General features: G+C 34.4%; 1 protein-coding gene across 8 annotated transcripts in view; it reads right to left on the minus strand.

Annotated features, from left to right (window-relative positions):
- Positions 1 to 21,322, minus strand: part of PTPRD (protein tyrosine phosphatase receptor type D) — a 2,143,764-nt gene that overhangs the window by 1,171,516 nt on the left and 950,926 nt on the right. For all 8 annotated transcript variants that reach the window (XM_060300920.1, XM_060300919.1, XM_060300918.1 and 5 more), the window contains exon 7: positions 1,783 to 1,832. The gene's annotated coding sequence lies outside the window, so the exon portion shown is untranslated. The remainder of the gene's footprint in view (positions 1 to 1,782; positions 1,833 to 21,322) is intronic.

Raw genomic sequence — 21,322 nt, forward strand, 5'->3', positions numbered from 1 at the left:
TCACATCCTGCTGTTGAAACCTGAAATAACCACTTCGGTAAAATGTCACTCTCTCCTAAAGCAGAACATATGCACAGCCTATATGCCCAACAAAATATATACACATATTCCCTAAAAGCCATGTTCCAGATATCCATATGACTGTTACTCATAAGAGCCAAACTCTAGAAGCTATCCACATGCTTATAAATGGGAGAAAGGACCATAATTTGGTATATTCACACAGTTGCCTACTACACAGTAATGAGAAGGAGTGATTTACCACAGCATATAATCTTACAAATGTAACTTTGAGCAAAAGAAGCAAAGCAGTACCTATCATATGTTTTCATTTGTAAAACGTGATTAAGTAGGCAAAGTAATCTATCTTCCTAGAATTCAAGATAGTGTTTATGTTCTGTGGGTATAGTTACTAGAAAAGAGCAATTAAGGTGGGGGCTACAATGTACTCTAATTTTTATCTTTTTTTTTTTTTTATTTATGTGAGTGCTGGTTATATGGGTGTGTTCATTTTGTGACAATTCACTGAGACTGTGCACTTAAGCTATGAGCAATTTTCTCTGTGTATGTTTATATGAGAATATTAAAAAGACAGGAGATGACATAAATTTAAAAAATATTTTGTACCATTTTATAAAACGAAATGATTTGTAGGTTTATTTATATATATTTGTAAAATATAAGTTACAAATTAAAAAAATAACTTCTCAAGGATAAAATTATTGTTCTATGCATATCCAAATAACATTTTATAAAATGTCTTCCATTTTCAGCAGAATCCTTCTGGAAGGGCAGAGGGATTTTCCCTTGATTCTATGTAACACTTGTTTTTCATAATCTTACATTGTTTCTAAAAATATCACCAAAGGGAACACATTAGAGTGCCCAGAGGTGGTTGCCTACAGTCTCTTAAAACAACTTCTTCAAGATACGTTTCAATAGTGCTGAATTACCAGGTAAGGAGGAGACGGGGTCAATTGCCTCTGTGTTTCCAAAGATATCGTTCCCCCCAGATATGAAATGAATGATACAAATGCCCATATTATCTGTATTTTATATGTCAATTACAAGCTAAATCTTTGTCATGTTTACTATTAAGGAACAGATAAACACTGAAAATCCTTTTACTAAAATAACCCAATCAGTTTCACAACACAGACTTACGTTTACTTATATTCTGTAGTAATCAATTATAAATGTAATCCATATTCACATTTTTAACACATTATTGAATGCATTAACCACAGAAATTAACAAATAAATAACACCTCCCCAAATCACCTTAGAAGTTACTGGTGATTTCTTATCATCTCTATTTCCATACTTACATATTTTACTTTCAACTCTCTAAAGCTCCAACATCAAGTTTTAATAGAAGAACCCAATTTTGACAAATCCTGACAGGTTATAATTTTATAAGTTTTACTTTCAATAACTCATTGCCTTATTCATTGGCATCAAATAGACCTCGCTATAAATATTAATATATAAAATTGTCATTCATATCCAAAGAAATTTTGTCCATGGTATAAATCTTTACCTTCCTGAACGATGCTTCAAATTCACTTAGAAACCTATCAAAGGCTACATCAAATGACTATATTACTATAATCTACTCAAGAACATAAACATTAGATAGAAAATATCACATAGTTTCTTCAAAATTTCCATAAAAGTAAGGTAAAGTATCAAGCTACTTATGCAAATTCCCTTTACTGTTATTAATCAAGCAGGGGTAATAGAGAAAAACTATAAAATTTAGTATATTAATTATAATCTTACCGTAGGCTCACAGGTTAGGAATTCAAAGAAAAAGTTCACCACCCTGAGACCTAAAAAAGTACAACCAAAAACATTTTGTATTAGTATAGGTATTGCATTTTAATTCAAGATCATAAAATGTTAAATAGTGATTCAATATCATGAAAAATTTTATTTTATGTGTAATTAGTGTACATATAACTTGACAATTTTGACTACATTTGTCTGAAATAGCATTACTGTTACTCAGCTCACATCACTATTGTGATTTGAAATTAATTACTCTAATTTCAGCTCTTTAATGCAGGGATGACAAACAAGCAGAGAAAATTTGTCTCTTGCTTCTTGTGGGAACTATGGGTGAGGGACACATTTGCAAGCAAAGTGTATTTTGCATATATTATTTTAAAAAGCCTTCTCAGTTATACTCAGTTAACAGTGTCAAATACACACACACACACACACACACACACACACACACACACACACACGTTACTGTGTACAAATGTGATTAGCATACCATAATCCAACTGATCTCTTTGCTTTAATCAGTGGGTAATATATATCTCTGCATGACTATAAATATTCTCTATCATCATTTTAAAGATCATGTAGTATTCCATAGTTCATTGTAGTATTCCAATAGCACTTTATGAAACTGGTTATTATTACTGTCATTAAATCAAGACATTTGATTACCATCACATGTGATCATATTTAGTCGTTAACGTGCTTTGCAAGAGTTTTATCATTTTGATGCTGTGGTAACTTGCTCATCAACACACATTTATTACGCCCTTGAATTTGCTTCCTTCGAGGTAGATACTGTTCTATATGAACAAAATAAGGAAACTGAAGATTTCATTTCTACCCTCAATGAAGAAATTAGTAGCATTTATGAGCCCTTTAGAAAACTCATGAATGACTGGTATATACGCAGGTGCTCTACTGTGTAATGTGTTACAAGTTCATAGAAGATAGAAAACTGACATCCATTATGTAAATTCCTTATGAGTGGTGTTGCTTTGGAGGATACGTTTTTCTCAGATTTCTGTTCATTAAATCTTTTCTACTACAAATGAAGGAAACATTATATAACATAGTTTATCTGACAAAGGAATGCTATTTAATTCTTAGGAGGCATTATCATATGTGGAAATGATTTTGACAGTAATAGGAACCACCTGAGTGAAATAAAATGTTTCTAACATTCTTCTGATCAAATGTTAGTGGAAAACAAACTATTACTATCACTGAAGTATAAATATTCACATTAAAATGTATTGTTCTTATTCTGCAAATTGAAATGCATGTGCGGAGTTAAATCTTCCATAATGAATGCTCAGACTTTCTTGGTCAAAGTCACCGAACCAAGAGGTGGCAGAGACTCGACTGTACTCTGAGTATCTGATTCTCAATCCACTTGTGTTTCACTCCAGTTACTGGCCATGGCCCCAGGTCTCCGTGTTCCCAAGTGGTTACACTGCTTACTAGCCCTCCATAGATGTCTCTGCTTCCCATCCCTTTTACTAATCCGAATGCACATGGACTAACCTTGCCAGTGTCCCAGGCTCACTATTCTACTGCTTTCTGCTTTCATTTTCCCTATGGGAGCAAGGAAGGAAAAGATCTCTTCAGAAGATCTACTTCCTACTGATGTTGGTTGAAAGGGAAGTCTTTCCCAAGAATCTAGTGTGATCTGAATGCTTATACTTCAGAAAGTCAATCAAGGAATTATAGTGACTTGCCCCCAGTGTTCCCCTCTTTTATCAAGAGGTGCATCAATTTAAATTTGGGGCAAATGTTAAATTAAGTGTTAGAATCAATATTCAGTATTGCCATCGTGGAATGAACTCCTTGGATACACTAATTGAAATTTTTAATGGTTATTACCATTTTATTATTACAGATTTAAAGTCAAGCTTTAAGATTTGACATTATAATACAGAAACAATGATTTCTTTTAGCACTATCAGATGCTAGATTATTCCTGCAGGCACTGTGTTGCATATTTGCAATATAAATTGACATTTTCAACTGAATAATAGAATTTCAACATAAAAAGCACATAAGGTTATTTATGTTCTCCAGTTACACATAGAATGCTTATCTGTATCTGAATGTGAATACTCAGTAACAGTAAATCCAAAGGACATCCTTGTTTGTATTACTGACATTGTTATACTGATTAGATATGTTGGACACTCAGACTTGAAGTCACTGCTTATGTTTAAATTCAGGGATTCTAGAAATGACATTAAATGCCTTTGGCTAGTTGTTTCTCAAACCGAAGGCCAAGCCAGGGAGGTGATTTTAGGCATATAAGAAAGCCAAAGCAGAAATATGGCCCACCTCAACTTTAATCTACCTTTTTCGATGATTTACATGGCCTGATTCAGGCAAGAATACTGAGTACTGGGATATACTTAAAGAGGAAAGAGGCCATTTTAACATGATATGAATGAGATAAATATTTTTAGGGGAGAGATTTGTGGTGAAGGATCAGTTATTAAACTGTCAATGACATTGGCACTGACAATGTGGTCCTTAGGGTGGTCCTTGATGCATTTCAGGAAATTTTGTTTCAGGTAATAAGATTCTAGCTAAATGAATTTGATCAGGTATACTTCTTTCATTTGTGCTACTTATCTTTGGAGGAATAACCACTCAGAAAGATCTTATGCTGAGCCAAGTAAGCAAACTTCAGGAAAAAAAAAAAAAAAAAAAAAGAGAGAGATTGGTAATTCTGGAAGTCTAATATCCTAAACCTATGATATTCAAGGAGGAATCCTTCACAGTAATGTCTATATAACTGTCAAATTACTGCAGAAATCTTAAAAAGTTGTACTTGAATTAGTATTTCTATAGATTACAGCTATTAATTAACGGATTTATTGGATATGTGGCTGTTTGGAAAAATTCATGGAATTGGCATTTCAGATGGTGATTTCTCTGATGTTAACACAGTTTGGAGTACTTTATTTCTTCTTGGCTCAATTTTGCTGAAAAATTCAATTTTTAAAGGGAATGACAAAAGGTTGAATTTTTAAATGATTTGGAAACCTAAAAATTGTGAAGTTATTTTAAATAATTATAAATAATTGCAAATTATTTTAAAGACAGTATGGTGGGTTTAGAAAAATAATATTTAGTTAGCAATGGATAAATAGTACAATGCTAAGATTTCTATACTTTATTTCATATATCTTCAATTGGCATTCACAAAAGTCTCTTGTATTTCCATTAATACTCACAAAAAGTGAGATTATTTTCCACATTTTCAGTTAAAAAAATGGAAGCTAACAGTTGCCAGAATATACTCCAAAATGTCTTATCACTAATACATTGTGAAGTCAAAATTCAACTCAAGCTGAATTAAGTTCAGGATCTCAATTAAGCCATATGCCATAAATAGCACTTACTAAAAATAAGCAATATGTAAAGCACTGGTTTAAGTATTTTGTATGTATCAACTAATTTAATTCCCACAACTGTATCTAAACTTTACCCATGAAAAAAACTTGAGCTGTGAGAAAGTTATTGTGTAAATGTACTATTACACAAGTTGTTTTTTGTTGTTGCTGTTTTTGGTTTTAACCCAGAGACCCTGGTATCAAACTGTTCTGTGAACCATTACACAACCCAGATTCCACATTCTATTTTACTATTGTGCAATATTTCTTGCAAGTGGTATTTTGATGAATATATATATATATATATATATATATATATAAAATTAGATTCAGGGGTCATGTAATTACACATTTATTATATGTCTACTATCCCCTTAGTTGATCCTTTAAAGTATCGATAGTAGTTAACATTGATTGAATATCTACTATGCGTCAGGAAGTATGTTAAGTGCCTTAGGTTCAACTCATTTAATCCTTAGAACAATCCTACCAGGTTATTATGATTACTGTTCTTATATAGATAAGACAATTGATTAGAGAGGTTAATAAACGTGCCCAAGAGCATAGAGGTAGAAATGGTACCGCTGAATTTCAAACACAAACTCTCTTACTCTATTCATTACATGCAGCAAAGAAATTCTGATTCTTTTAATGAAGAGGAGGTGTGAAATAAATTAAGGGTTTCCATTTTATTCTATTTAGAATGAAATAAAAATTCAACTTCATAAAGCAGAGATATAACTACACGCTCAATTTATTTTAAATGAATGTACAAAAATAGTAAACAAATTAAATCATTCCAGTCTTACAACTCCAACATATTATGACAAATTTTAGATAGAGACAGCTCCATAGTGCCTAGCTCATTAAATGCTAAACTGAAACTATACATTATTTTCTGCCAATAAATCTTAGAATACATGAGATTTTACAAAATATCCAAGTTTTATGTAATATATACATAATTTTGGTATAAGTTATCAGAAATGCTTTCTTAGAAAACCAGATAGCCTTCTATACATTTAGAAAATTGCAAATACTATGTTTATTAAAAAAAAAAAACAGACTTTGAACTCTTGCTTCTTTCAAGACTGTCAAGCTTATCATCTCAGAAACATAATTCTTATTATAATTGCAGACTACATGTATGGGGGAAAAAAGTAGACTGTTTCAATGGAACCTGGCATATTGTAAATCCTCAATAAATAACTAATAAACACCTAAAGAAATAATTCAATGCTTCAATAAAGAAATAATTGCTGACAGGCCCTTAGGAAGAAAACTACCCTGTATTTAGGTGTTAGATTTTTACCTTAGCTCAGTAACATCCAGACTTTCTCAATGTCTTATTCAATACCTAAATCATTTCTTTCACAGCAGATCTTAAATCCTGGGAAAGCTGGAGGGACAGGCAGTGATAAGTTTCGGAACTATCAACTCATCCCATAATTAGGTAATTTGTATATCTGTAAATCTGTTGCTCAACTATAACTATAAACAACACATATAACTATATTAGTTCAGTAATTCATTTATCTATTTAATAAATATTTTTTGAGCAACTGTGTGTCAGTCACTAGTATTCTAGAATGTGAGGTTAAAGTGATAAACAAGACAAACACGGTCCGATCTCATAACTTTTATTTATTTATTTTTGCGGTACGCAGGCCTCTCACTGTAATGGCCTCTCCCATTGCGGAGCAGAGGCTCCGGACGCGCAGGCTCGGTGGCCATGGCTCACGGGCCTAGCCGCCCCGCAGCATGTGGGATCCTCCCAGACCGGGGCACGAACCTGCATCCCCTGCATCGGCAGGCGGACCCTCAACAATTGCGCCACCAGGGAAGCCCCGATCTCATAACTTTTATATCCTGGTTACAAATATGATATTTAATGATTTTATATTTGATTGCCACTATCAAAAGGCACTACAAATGCTGCCCTAACACTCTAAACTCTTTCATAAGGATTGTTCTTCAGGTGTTCCAAACTCTAGCTTAATATATTTTAATAAGTTCAAATGGATTTAACACTATGACAGAAAGTTCCAGTTATCCCCCAATATCCATCTTTCCCTGTTTTTAGCGAAAGAACTGCTGATTTTTAGCTAGGTTCATGTCTACTTGGAAAAAGAGTCTTAGTCTTGGTGCCATAAGACTAAGCTCTGGCAAAAGCATGTATGTGCAAGCAGAGTGAGCAACTTCTAGGAAGTGCCACTGAATGTAGAGAGTACGCCCATCTTTGTCTCCTTTTCTCGTTAATTCTCTAGCTAGAATGCAGCATTAATGCCTGGAGCTCTAACGGCAGTTTTGTTTGTTTGTTTGTTTTTTGTTATTGTTGTCGTTAATCATGAGAGGCTACACTCCTCTTTCTGCTCCCTTAAACTCTACTCTGTTACAAGTAGAGTAATAAGATGGGAGGAGACTGGATCCTGGACAGGGTATGTCATCTCAGGCTTGGATGGATGACCATTTAAATGCGAATGAGAAATGCTACAGACACAGAAAGCAGATTAGTGGTTTTCAGGGACTGAAGGGTGAGCAGAATGTGAATGGCGGCCAGTAGGTACAGGTTTTCTTTTTGGCTCATGAAAACATTATAAAATTTAGAGAGTGGTGCTGTTTACACAATGCTGAATACACTAAATCCAATGTACTGTACACTTTAAAAGGTTATACGAAAAAAGAATTTTATAGTATGGGAATTACATCTCAAAAAAGCTATTATAAAAAAACTTGTGCCTTATATCACCTTATTAGTTTAATATGATCGTAAAGAATTTGGATACATTTTACTGTGACAGAAAACTAATTGTACAGCATATTCTTTGGAGACTCAAATTTGTCTGAATCTATTAGTTTCCTACTGTGCATTAACATGTTTGTATATATTAGAGAAAATGGAAATGACAAGAGATGGCGATCTTTCTTCCACGGTTTAAAATCTACTGAGGAAAGATGTTATTCATGAATTAACTGACAGCACAAACCATTAATCTCCCAGGGCTTTTGTGAGGATTTCATTATATAATTGGAAGTTATTTGAAAACTGCTATATAACAAAAGGCATGACTAGGAAAAAAAAAAAAAAGTTGCCAAAATACATTATAGGCTGGAATTTGTCTTTTAGCCTGTTGGTAGTGGTGCCTTTGATATCTTTATAACTGAATGGATATCTGGTTTGAAATTGTGCTTACAAAAAACCAAAATGTTAAAACCTCTAAATAAAGTTTTATCTTTGTTAAAAAGGTATAAAACGAAAGTAATGATTACAAATATTTCTGGTGTCAAATAGATATAGAAACAACATTAAGCAATCCATTTTTGGAGTGGGAATTTACATGTTTTAAACTAAAATGTATAGATCCTTACATTTAATATTTTGACTCTTAGATATCATTATCCTTAAACATGCCACTCCAAATTATTCAAAACATTAACATTTTATTAAAAATGTTTGTTGTGCTCATATGATTGGCAACAATAACTTCCAACTATAAATGGGTATATTATAAGGAGATTCTCCAAACCCTTTTTCATGGGTGGTATTGTCATGTTATACTTTTTCTAAGTTGCCATTCAGCCACATTAATAAAGTTTCAAAAATAATAACGCTCATGATAAAAGCTGTTGTGTTATAGATACCTACACATTTGAGAAGAAATTAAAATTGTAAATGATAATTTCCAGCATAATATCATGATCTTTTCATTACTGGAGTTGGTTATACTGGGAAATCTGTAAGAACCTGTGAAAGTTCACAGGATTGGTTTAACCTTTATGGAAATTATTTGGTAGCTATAGCAACATTTATTTTCATCTCACTTCAACTGTTGCAAGAGGTCAGATAAGCTTTGGAGCTTCAGTTCAGCAGCTGCCATCATGACTGTTAGATCGTTTTCCCTCCCTATTCTCAAAGTACAGAGCTGTATTTGGACCGCATAGTCCCTTTCTAGCTTACTCTACATATTGGCTACTTGAATAACCCCCTGGAAAATACCCAGTATTCCTTATTCTTTTCCTTTTACCATTTTCTTGGCAATTACCAACACAGAGATAAAAGTGAGGTATATAGCAGTACCTCTCAAACTTAAAAGCCCATACCTCTTAAACGCACATACAAATCATTTGGGATTCTTAATAAACTATAGATTCTCATTGATAGTTCTGGACTTGTTAGAAATGCAGCATCTCAGGCCCTGTCCTGGAATTATGGACCAGATTCTTCATTTTAACAATATCAGCAAGGTTTTTTAAGCCATGTGTTCTTTACCTCTAAGATGGGGTAGTCATAGATCATGTACCCCACAACCTCTGTCTCCTCTTTAATCTCCCTTCCACTCTAATCCTCCCCACCTCAATTAGATGATGTTCCATAAAATCCTCTCTTCTAAGCTTTGAAAAAGAAAGCTGCTATACCTAAATGTTTGCTTCCTATTTTGCTATTCCACCACACAACTAGCCCTATGCATTGCTCATGTTTCATCATCATTATCATTTCTTAACAGTTACCTACCCATGGCATTCCTAATAGCCACAAAAGTGAAATATTTCCAATCCCCCCCTTTTCTGTATCTACTTCTCTCTCCTGCTATGACATAATTTGCTTATACATTTTTAAGTGGATTAAAGTTATTCATGTTAACAACTTCAATTTTCCTATCTCCATTTAAATAATGTGTCTTCATCTATTCCTAATATATTACTTCATTTCCAAGAAAGGACTCTCTCTCCTTCTTGTATTCTTGTTTTCATCTTCTCTTGCCTGTCCTAAAGACATCTTTTATGCTTTTTCTAATGACAATCAATTTCCCATTCTCCATTTGATCATTCCTTTCAGCCTATAATGTCAAGCTTTACCTTTCCTGGAGAACTTTGCCCTTGATCTGCCTACCTCTTCAAGCTTCTATCTTTTATTTTTCTTTTGGGTGGGCAGTCTACACTTACTTTTTATACCTAACAATATGTTGTTTACCCTAATAACTATAATGGCACTCTTTATTGAGCATCTCCAATAGTGCCAAAACATCAAATCACATTCTTCTTAATGTCATCATCACCCTCAAATAATTCACAGCCCGTGTACTTGTTGACTACTTCCTTCTTGAAATTCTCTTATGCCAGGGATTCCGTCACTGCCTTCTTATTTTTTAGTTTTAGTTTTCTTTTTTAATATTCTGATGATTACAGCTTGTGGGTTTTGCTTTGCTTTTTTCTCCTTCCCAGTATCTTTAAATATAGGCAGACTTGCAGCATGTCTACCCTCAGCACCAAGCACAAGGCCCAGGGGCATAGCTGTGCTCGGGGATTTTTGAATGAATACGTGAATCAGTGTATGACTATATTTTGTGATCCTCTCCTATGTCTACATCTTCCATATCCGAAATTACCCTCATACATATGGCTTAAGTTACCATCATCTCTATGGGGAATATTTCCAAATAAGTATTTCTAGACCTGCCTGTACTCCCCAGTTCAAGTGTTATTTCCCAACTTCGTGCTAGATGTTTCTACTTACCTGCTGCACAATTACCCTGAAGTCAAAATACCCAGAACAAAATTAAAACCCACTCTACTTGTTGCTGTTGCCAAAACCCACTCTACTCTCTGCCTTCTCGCTGTTACTGACACTTCTAACTTGTCATTTTTTTCAACTTCATTGAGATACAATTGACATGTAATATTATGTAACTCTAAGTTGTAAAATGTGTTGAATTGAAACACTTTTGTGACACAGTGAGGGTACCACTATAGCCTTAGTTAACACCTCATCATATCACAAAATTGCCATTCCTTTTCGTGGTAAGATCATTTAAGATCTACTCTCTTAGCAATTTTCAAGTGTATAATACAGTATTGTTAACTATAATTACAATGCCATGCATTAGATCCCCATAACTTATTCACTTTCTAACTGCAAGTCTGTATTCACTGACTGACATGTCACTATTTCCCCTACACTGCAAGCCCCTGCTAATCGCCACTCTACCCTTTATTTCTATGAGTTCAGCTTTTTAGACTCTACATGTAAGTGATATTGTAGAGCATTTGTCTTTCTCTGATTTATTTTACTTAGAATAATGTTCTCAAGGCCCATCCGGGTTGTCACAAATGGCAGGATTTCCTTCTTTCTCATGCCTGAATAATATTCCATTATATAGATATAAATAAATCTTTATCCATTCATCCATTGATGGACATTCAGGTTGTTTCCATATATTGGCTATTATGAATAATGCCACAATGAAAATGGAAGTTCAGATGTCTCTTCAAGATCCTGTTTTCATTTTTTTTTAAATATATAAACCCAAAAGTGGAATTGCTGGATAGTAATTGTAATTTTTTTGAGGATCCTCCGTACTATTTTCCATAGCATTTGTACCAATTTACATTCTCATCAATAGGGCAAAAGGGTTCCTTTTTCTCAACATCTTCACCAACACTTGTAATCTCCTGTCTTTTTGAGTGTAGCTATTCTAACAGGTATGAGGAGATATCTCATTGCAGTTTTGATTTGCATTTTCCTGATGATTAGTGATGTTGAGCATCTTTTCATGGGTCTATTGTCCATTTTTACGTCTTTCTTGGAAAAAATACCCATTTTTTAAATCAGATTTTTTCTGTTTTTGTTACTGAGTTGTATAAATTCTTTATATATATATATAAAATATTAAACCCTTCTCAGGTATATGGTTTGCAAATATTTTCTCCCATTCCGTAGGTTACCTTTTCATTTTGTTGATTGTTTCTTTTCTGTGCAGAAACTTTAGTTTGATGTAGTGCCATTTATTTATTTTTGCCTTTGTTGCTTGTGCTTTTGGTCTCATGTTTGAAAAATAGTTGTCAAAATCAGTGTCAAGGCGCTTTGTAGTGAACAAAAGGGAAGAATTCAGGTATGTTTTGTTAGGAGGTTATTAGCATGGAAAAGCTGAAGGCGGGTTAACCAGAAGCAGGGCACCCTATGTGACTGATTGGGGAGCAGTTTTGGCTTTCTCTGGTTGGTTTTGAGTTGGAAGGAGGAGACAAAAATTAAGAAAGTTGGTAGTCACTCACTTGAAAATATTCTGAAAGTCCTGGACTTTCCTAACCACTCTGAGCAAATTGATGCAGAGGTTGTGGTTTGGATTCCTAGGCTTGTTGGTCAGAGTTCTAGTGTCACATATGGTCTGGTTGTTGTCCATTTGTTTATTTGTTTATTATCTCATTCTTCCCCTCCAATCACAGGGGAGTTCCTCAATTTAGCTACTAAGCTGAGCCATTTATAACATACTAATGAATATTTGTTAATACAACAAAAATATAATTGGCATAATGGCAATTATTATGTGGTTACAAATATATAATAAAGTTGTAATTTTTATGAATTGAGTTTTATGTACCAAAGTATATTATTTTTAATATTGAAAATATTTTTATTGAACATTCTTATTTCTTCTAGTAGTCAACTGCTCAATATGAAACTTATTTACACTGTATTAAAGATAATTTAGTTAGTGTCAAGACATAAGTTTATTTCCCATGATTCTATGAGGTAAAATATCTTTCTTTCAACTACTTAAATAGTAGGTTTCTTTATTTCTCAAATAGAAAAACTCATGAATATTTGCATACTTCTCTACTCTTTCTACTATGTAGGCTGGGCATTATTAAATAAAAGAGATTTAGCCAGATACCATGCAACGATTTAGCCCTGAATCCATTTGTAGGCTATCCTGACAACTGCCTATCAAAAACAGAGGGAAAAAAAAGATATTTTTCTTTAATATGATTCCTATAATCTCTTATTTCACTAGCATAGCAGATGTATTATACTGCCCAGTTACTGCAGTTCTTCTCAAACTTCAGAGTATATCAGAATGGCTGAAGGGCTTGGTTGTACACAGATATCTGGACCCTGCTTCCAGAGTTTCTGATTCAGTAGGTGGCGACTAGAGTCCCAAATATTGAATTTCTAATAAGATCCTAGGGGATGCTGCTGCTGCTGATAGAGCACCCTACTTTGAGAATCACTGAGTCAATACTTACTAACAGAATCACACTTATCTGGTCTTGCCCTCTTAAGGTTCTCAATCTAATAAAGACTCTGTTTTAAGAATAAGTTTACACAAGCGAATAAAAACAGAAGGACACAAATAAATTGGTTAGTAAAATAGAAACATGCCCATGTAAGTTATTTACATTTTTAATAATCAAATCTGGCTAAAATTTATAAAATAAAACCCAAATGGAAGTAAAACCCAGTTGACTAAGTGCATCATACCAATCACTTACTCTAGGCTACTTATAATGTTTCTTTCTTTTTTTAATTACAAATTAGAATCATGCATCAAACACTGTTCCATAATCTGTTTTTATCACAGTGCAGTCTATCACAATCATGTTCTGTTCTGTTACAGTGTGAGTTCCACACGGGCAGGGATCTTTGCTCCCTTTGTTGATAGATGCCAAGTTCTTAGAACAGAGCCTAACACGTAGAAGTTGTTCCTAAATGTTTGCACGTGTCTCACTATTTCTTTTGGTTAAGAGGAAAGATATGAATGGTTTTACAGCTTTAGATTGGTATAACCAAATGACCTCCAGAAAGACTGGACCAGTCTCTCCTCCCACCAGCCCTGTGTGCTTGTGCTTATTTCCCTCCCTCCTAAACACTCCTGCATCTATCTGCCAGTAGTAACATTTACTGCTACATGTGTTTACCATATGTTGTTTTTCAAATTTTAACATCTCTAAAATCAGGATGCATACCCAATGGAATAATTTAGCTTTTTTTTTCCTTTTGTAGAGCTCTATAAAATAATGATTTGTCTTTATAATCCATGGCGTTTTAGCAAAAAATAAAAATCCAGTGACACATAAAGCCTAGCGCTGCATTCGTGAACACTAGTCATAATTACTTCAAAAGCTATCTAATGCTATTAAACATTTTGAAAGATCACTGGAACACTATGTGCTGAATGTCACAGATTGCTGATTAACTTCATAAGAAGTATCCTGCTTTCCATGTGCTTACTGAGGAATCAGAAACAAGAGGACCTGTCTTAATTACTACAAATCAGTACTACTTGTCTTGTATTTAAAAGAGACAGAAGAGAAAGAGAACATGTCACCAGATTTAGATTAACAAAAACCTTTCATAAAGGAAACATGTATTAAGAAATAAATGAAAATGTGAATATAGATGCAACCAAAACTCTGTAATTTTTCCATGGGAAAAAATGTATAAAATCTTCAAGAGAATCTTACTGAATTTATCTGCCATATGCTATAGCATGCTGGTTTGACTCTCAAATATTAAAATAACATACCAGATAAAACTAGTGTTGTATATTTTTTCACTATTACATAATTTTCAACATTTAAAATCTTTCGAAGCAAATATTTCTCCAATTACTTAGAAACAAAAAGGATGAAATGGTGTGATGGCTTCATAATGAATATGCATCAGAATGGTCAACTTTATCAGCAATATATACAAAGATATTAAAATTGGATAAAATTTTTGCCACAAAGCTGAAAATATCTTATTTGAATGCAATATTAAATTATTTCCTAAGTTGCAGTTTCTCCAAATGGGGATACAAAGAGTTCATACCTCATTACAAGGACTAACCAATATAATATATGCAAAATGTGTAGAAAAGTTGGGGCTCATAACAAGTATTCAACAAATATCAACTATGACAATGACATTGACAATTAAAATATTTAGAAAATAAATCTATGCAGCTACTCTAAGGTTTAATTTCTATTTTCACTTTTACTTCTATAATTAACAGGATTCATATCAGTAGTGGTATAATTGCCCACCTTCATAAACATGAATATAGAAAAAAATATTAGCTTCCTTTTCAATGCTGGGGAAGGGGGAAGGAATGCAAATATGTATATATATATATCAAAGATTATATCTATATTCACTTCTGCAAGGGTTTGACTACTCAGAATTTTTTCTCATTGAGAAAAGGGAAACACAGTTTTGTTATTTTTGCTTGGATTTCAACAGTCCATTAGAGACTCATGTGAGAGAATATGGTGAGACTGGGGTTTGAGGCAAGAGGGAGTGCCTCTGAAGGAAATGTTGAGAATATGGGAGGGAATCACTGCAGATTACAAGAAAGTTGAAGTACAAATGCCAAGTGATTGAACATGGGGGCATTCCCAGAAAGCACCCGCAAGAGCTAAGGGAGTTCTCCTAAGAAAGGAGAGAATCCTCTGTCCTGAAAGTCAGACCTAGGGGAGAACCAAAGTAAAGACCATTGAGGAAGTTTAGTCATTTTCCACCTGATCATTAGTCTTTGTTGGAGTGAGAATCTCCAGTCATCCAATTGTCACCTGGAGAGATTGTTTCTTCTTTAACACAGCACCCTACCCACTGACTGTGCAGGAGGAGTGACACCTTTCATGACTTAGTTCAGTACTTTGTTCATTACTCCCAAAAAGCATCTACTTCCTAAAGACCTGCGACTTGAGTAAAGGTGGTTGTAGTCCTGGCTATCTATTGGCATAGTAGTAGAGGATAGAACTGCTGCATCTGTACATGAACAATGGAAGGTAGGTAATAATGTTATTACAATACTATAGTATTTCTGTGCATTAAAGCTGTCAGTTCGGTAGGAATCAATTTAGAATACAAAGGATGAACACTTGATAATCTAGAGCAAAAAAATAAAAATGAACATTCAAAAGTAAATATATTAGAGACATTTCCTTAGATACAAATGTTAAGAGTGTTTTGTCGATTCTCAAGATGGGCTATATAATGGAGTTAATGAAAAACACCACTCCGATTAGCTCCATTGTAAAAGATTTTGCTCTTCGGAGTATGTGAGTAATCCCATGAGCATACACATCCTTTGCAGGAGTCTGTGTTTAACTAGGGAAAAAATATTTGTACTTAAGAATAACTATAACATATATATTTATGTATGTGCAAAGGAACACACATGTGTACATTATTTATCACTGTGCTTTAGTTAAATAGGTATTAATTAATATAGATATTGTTTATTCTAAGGCTTGGTCAAATGCCAAGTTTAAAATACAGGCAATATTAAAGGTATCTTTAGTGAATACTTTCTCAGCAGAGAGGCCAGATAAAATAGACAGAATGCCAACAAAATAATTCCTGAATAATTCTTCTCTGAGTGTTCTACATGTTAGACATGTATTATACATAAACACCTTTAGATAGTCAATAAAATATTCAGAGGTACCCTTGCTATTTCCTTAATGATCCTTGAAGAGATGATATCATACTGTATTATTGTCCATTGTTCACTTTATAGAAAACCTTATTTTTTTCCTACTTAGGTCAATTGTTACTGTTAATACACAGAAATATATATTAAAACACCACCAGCACTTCATATATCATTTGTGATGTTAGCCACATTTTCCTAAGACTAGCAAAATGTACAAAAAATGATTGACTGCTAATTTTCTTTCATGATACATTGACAAACCAAAAGTTGAAATCATATAGTATAGGATATGGTTAAATATTAAAGACTTTATTGTGTGCACTAGTCCATATTCTTCAAACCAGGATCTAAACTGATGAATAGGATTATGTATATGAATTGGACAGTGAATTGAATTATTATTAGCTTAAATCCATTCTAAATATTTAGATATAAAGAAATATAAAACACATTATGCCCTCAATTTAAAATGTCATTCAGAATTATAAATTAGCATATATGATATTATTTACAATCACAGAGGTCAGTATACAAAATTAATCATAATGAAATTGGTATCCATTGTTTTGGCAAGATTATTTTGCTATGAAAAACCTGGATGGATTTGGATTGACGTATATACACTAATATGTATAGAATGGATAACTAATAAGAACCTGCTGTATAAAAAAATACATAAAATAAAATTCACAAAGAAAAAACTGGATAGATCAGAGAAAGAGAATGCCTCAGACTGAGAAAGTAAGTAATCAGCAGGAATGGAGATGCAATGACTTCTGTCAAAGATGCTGTAGGTGAGAAGCTCCCAATGGTCTCTGAAAAACTATTATTAGAAGTGAGGTGACAGGAAAAAGTCGTAAACACCTGCCTAGTCTTTAACACTGACGGAGGTGGGGGAAGGGCAAGGAGGAAGATCAAAATCATAGTTAAAAGCAAAAAGTGGGCAAAGAGAAGATACGAACACATATAACCTCCCCCATTGCAGAGTATCAGCCCGTCTAAGTGGGAAAGGGGAAAAGCCATAACTCTGAACAAAGTTAAAAGTATTTGTTGCTATAGTATATAATGGCATATTAATTATACTGAATGAAGAACATTTTATATGTAAAAGTGACTAAAAAGTCTTGGGCCCTGGCTTAAATTCCATTTAGCAGTAAAGAACTAGTCCCACAGATTAATCATAACAGAAAAGGAAACAAAACATACTAAAGTTGCTTTAAGATGATATCCCTTGAGTACGGGCTATTCATGATGATTACAGAAATAATTCATGCTTAGAGAACTACTCAAGAGGGAAAATATTATAGAGTTGCAAAAACTAAAGTAGGGGAGAATTCTATAAAGCTAGGGAAAGTCAACAGAGTCAAGTATAGCAGAAAAGTCAAGAAATAAGGACAGTAAAAAAAGGTTAGGGGTTTGTGGGGAAAAAAGTTCTTACTGATGATGATGCAGATTTTTGTTCAACAGTGCAAATGGGGAAGAGAGACAGGTGGACAAGAAATAGAGGCAATAGAAATACATATATTTGAAAATGTTGGCAGTAAAATATGGAAATGATAGAATATTTAATAGAATGGACTATGCCAAATACTAAATCAGTAGCATTGATAAAAGAATGCAAATCCTTCCTTAATTTCCCTTACTATTCAAACTAATAGTTTTTGTTGTATCATATTTTTCATTATTCCTGCTATTCATATAAAGGTTAAATGCAAAAAAAAAGTGTCTAGATTAAAGACCTTTTTCTTACAAACAAATATATATTCAGGACTTTGGGATTTCAGCAACTCTAAAGAAATTTCAACTGGCTTTCTTAGAAATCAGATTTTATGGAAGCTTATTCTGTTCATCTATAAGATAATTCATTTTTGCCATCTTAAGTTCTATTCATCAGAAAATGTGTGAGATGTTAAAAGTTTATTGTTTTATGCCAATAAGTTTGGGTGATTTGTTGCACAGAAATAAGAGAACTAATATAAAGCAGATGGAGAGGTAAGCAATCAAAAACTACAACACAATGTGAAAACTACCATAATGGTGCAATGGGAAAAGAGAAGTAGGAAACCAGCTCTGTCAAGAAGCATCAGGGAGCTGGCATCTGGATTGGATAGAAGTTGAAAAGAAAAATAGGAACCATTCCAGGTGTAGAAATGGAAAAAGGCTTTCTAGGTAGAAAAATCACATGTAAAAGGGTATGGCAATCTGAGGAAGTAGTGTGATTGGAAAATGACAAGAAGTTTGTTGTACTGGTTGCTGACATGCAGGTGGAGCCTGGCAAGAAGATTTGAAAAAGTGTCCCACAGTTCATGCATTTTTGTAAATGACTAAGCATGTGCAAGAGGTAAAATTCTCAAATTGATTACTTGGTTCCAGGAAATACATTTCCTCTCAACCATACATATTTTCTCCAGCACACATTTCTTTGTCTAAGATCATATTTCCAAAGACTCTTTGATTTCCCTTCGGTAAAACCCCATCATAGAAAAACCCTTTGCATTCCAGGATAGCTACATTCCTTTGGCACAGCTTAGATTTTTTTAATCTAATGCTTAAACAGCACATCCTATGAACTAGCATATTTCTTAGTGCTTTGAACATATGAACTCATTCAATCTTCATAAAAACCATGCAAGTTAGATATTGTTAGTATTGTCATTTTACAGATAGAAAACTGAGATGTGGATAGGTTAACTGATGTGCCAAGATTCCCCAGCTAGTGCGTAGTGGAGCTTGGATTCCTACCTAGGCAACTGGCCCCTGTATTATACTGCCTCTCTGTTACACTGAGATTTCAGCAAAGAACACCTGATCTATGTCATTTCACAAATGAACTTCTCCATGAGTACTTAAATTTTCCATGTTGAAATAACACACTTTATACAGTTTCCCAAATGTGTTTCATGAAATATTAATCCTAGGAGATATTTGGTGGGAAATGGTCAAATAATTCTGGAGAACCCTGGTCACCATGATATTTTCTTGGAGGTGTACAACAGATGTTCATATTTTTAAAGCTCTGAAAATTCCTACAAAAACAGTCTGTTTAATTATTTTAAGAAAGTATTATGACATATTTCATTCTGTTATTTTCAACTGTTTTCAATCTTATTTGGGGTTATTATGCTTCTAATTGCTCTTAACACCTCACTGAACGACTCTTTGAGAAGTGTTAATCAAGGATGAAATAACTGAATCTTTTACTCATTAAAAATAGGCTTAACCACTACAAACACTACTCTACAAGGAAAAGCATCCACACTAAGGATGCATTCTGGCTCTGAAAAATCTCATTTATCATGGAGGTAGTTACAACTGACAAAATTCTTTCACCAGCAAACAGAACTTCCTCACTCTCCCTTTTGCTAATGGAGATTCCCTTATTTTATTTCTTCACTTTCTTCTTATTCCTAAGCCCTATGATAAATCTCATCCCGTGATTATTCCTGAACCTCTTCCCAGCTTTAGGCCCTTCCCAAGCACTGTGCCTCACTCACATCTCAACCTCCTTCTGATAGTCAGAGGATTGGAAGCAAAAGTGGAAAGTGTAGTCATAGAATCTTGAGATGAAGTAAAAATTAAGATGAACCTAAGCATCTTTTAGTTTAATCTTTACCCAGGTAAAAATGAAATCACGGAAACTTACAAGAGGTTAAATGATTTTGAAGTCAAGAGCAGTCATCCCTGAAAATATAGATCCCTTAAACTATAACTTGCTTAATAAATAATATCCTGTAACCCGCCTTCACTGACTAATTGTTTTGCAAATTGCATACACTCCAAGCTTCACCTAGCTTAGACAAAACATCACAAGAATACTTTAACTGCCTCCTGTAGATAACAACACTTCGGACATAATGGATCACTAAAGTAACAGCTGCTTAAGTTGTTTTTCAGGAACAGGGAGCTAGTCTTGCACAGTTCAAACCAGTCAATACCAGTCAACACCAGAGACCACTCAACTGAACCTACATGAATGTTCGTTGGATGACTTTTTGACCTCAGAGGGCCAAACACTCCACCCTCAGATCATGTCAACGCCACCATTTTCTGAACATGTATCCCATGAAGAAGCATATATCAGATACACCCGAGGAGAACACAGATTACTTCACCTTCTCCTTTCCACCAACCATCTTTCCCCACACCTCAGACAAGTCTGCTTCTTTATCCCACAAATGTCCCAAGCCCCTCACCTTTGGGAAGACAGATTGGAGACTTGTTTCTCCATCTCCTTGCTGGACTGCCTTGTGAATAAACCCTTTCTCTGCTGCAAACCTTGGTATCTCAGAGTTTAGCTGGCTGTGCATCAGGCAAACAGACCTGGTTTGGTAACAAAGTGCCTAAGGTCATAGATACAATAAGAAACTGACCTTGTTTGGAAGCAGTCATTTTCTGATTGCTGATTCAGTACCCAAGTGGTCTATGTTATAAGCAATAGAGAAGAGGAAGGGAGATAAAATGGTATTCTGCCTCTTGTGCGGGACTGTGCAGTTCACCTAAGCCAAATGGCAACTCCACTGTTAGGACTTGTACTATTAATGTTCTCACCACTCTCCCAACACCAAGAGCCTCACAACTAAAGTCCCTGCTTCCACCATGGCACAGGCATGCAAGGATAGGAGTAGAGGGTTACTGATTAAAAAATGGGTCTCTTGGGCTTCCCTGGTGGCGCAGTGGTTGAGAGTCTGCCTGCCGATGCAGGGAACACGGGTTCGTGCCCCGGTCCAGGAGGATCCCACATGCCACAGAATGACTGGGCCTGTGAGCCATGGCCGCTGGGCCTGCACATCCGGAGCCTCTGCTCCGCAACAGGAGGGGTCAAACAGTGAGACGCCCGCGTACCAGAAAAAAAAAAAAAAAAAAAAGGGTCTCTTTACCACACCGTAGAGCTGAATTAAAGCCCTTCTTCATCCTCTTGGCCAAAATTCCCTGTATAGTTACACAACCTGC

Source organism: Globicephala melas, chromosome 6 (assembly GCF_963455315.2).
Source record: "Globicephala melas chromosome 6, mGloMel1.2, whole genome shotgun sequence".
Lineage (NCBI taxonomy): Eukaryota > Metazoa > Chordata > Mammalia > Artiodactyla > Delphinidae > Globicephala > Globicephala melas.